The sequence below is a fragment of the Myotis davidii genome, unplaced genomic scaffold (genome assembly GCF_000327345.1).
Source record: "Myotis davidii unplaced genomic scaffold, ASM32734v1 scaffold980, whole genome shotgun sequence".
In the NCBI taxonomy this organism is placed as follows: domain Eukaryota; kingdom Metazoa; phylum Chordata; class Mammalia; order Chiroptera; family Vespertilionidae; genus Myotis; species Myotis davidii.
Genome location: NW_006292236.1, coordinates 594,985 through 596,008, shown reverse-complemented (window position 1 = coordinate 596,008; position 1,024 = coordinate 594,985). Strand labels below are relative to the sequence as shown.

The window sequence follows — 1,024 nt, the reverse complement described above, 5'->3', positions numbered from 1 at the left end:
CGCTCAATGGATAGAGCGTCGGCCTGTGGACTCAACGTTCCCAGGATCAATACTGGTCAAGAGCATGTACCTTCGCTGTGGGCACATCCCCAGTGGGGAGTGTGAAGGAGGAGGCTGACCGATGTTTCTCTCTCATCGATGATTCTAACTCTCTATCCCTCTCCCTTCCTCTCTGTAAAAAAATCAATAAAATATATTTTAAAAAATAAATAAAAAATAAAACAATAATCTTTTATATCAGGAACATCCTATGTCTAGAATCTAAAGGAAGTAAAGAGTTACTATCTCCAATACAGCTAGACACGAAAAATTACAATTTTCAAGGAATGTAGTGATTGTTTTTAAATTAATCCACAATGGAGGATATTTTTTCCATTGATTTTTTAGAGAGAGTGAAAAGGAGGGATGGGGGGAGAGAGAGAGAGAAATATCGATTTGAGAGGGACACAGTGACTGGTTGCCTCCAGCATGCACCCTGACTGGGGCCAGGGATCAAACCTGCACTTGATGGGGAATTGAACCTGTAACCTTTCAGTGCTCACGGCTGACACTCTAACCACTGACCCACACCAGCCACCAGTGATTTTTCATAGTGCAATCCAAATGATAGAGCAGTTATACAAAAAATAATCCCTCATACTTTTCACAACTTTATTTAACCTGGCATTCTAGGTTAGTAAATGTGTTGGGATTCAAGTAATGTAAATACACAAATTATTTTTAATACAGTTAACCCTTGAACAACATGGTTATGAACTCCATGGGTCCATTTATTCATGAATTTTTTAAAATAAATACCTGTGGAGAAACCAAGATGGTGGCATAGGTAAATACCGGAAATTGCTGCCTCGCACAACCACTTCAAAAATACAACTAAAAGACAAAATGGACATCATCCAGAACCACAGGAAGGCTGGCTGAGTAGAAATTCTACAACTAGAAGGAAAGAGAAAAGCACATTGAAACTGGTAGGAGGTGCAGAGGTGCGGAAGTGCAGAGGTACGAAGGCGCGCATGGAAATAGG

General features: G+C 40.2%; 1 protein-coding gene across 1 annotated transcript in view; it reads right to left on the bottom strand.

Moving 5' to 3' along the window:
* The window catches only part of TRDMT1 (tRNA aspartic acid methyltransferase 1), a 37,062-nt gene that overhangs the window by 24,594 nt on the left and 11,444 nt on the right, over positions 1–1,024 (bottom strand). The gene's annotated exons all lie outside the window — the stretch shown is intronic.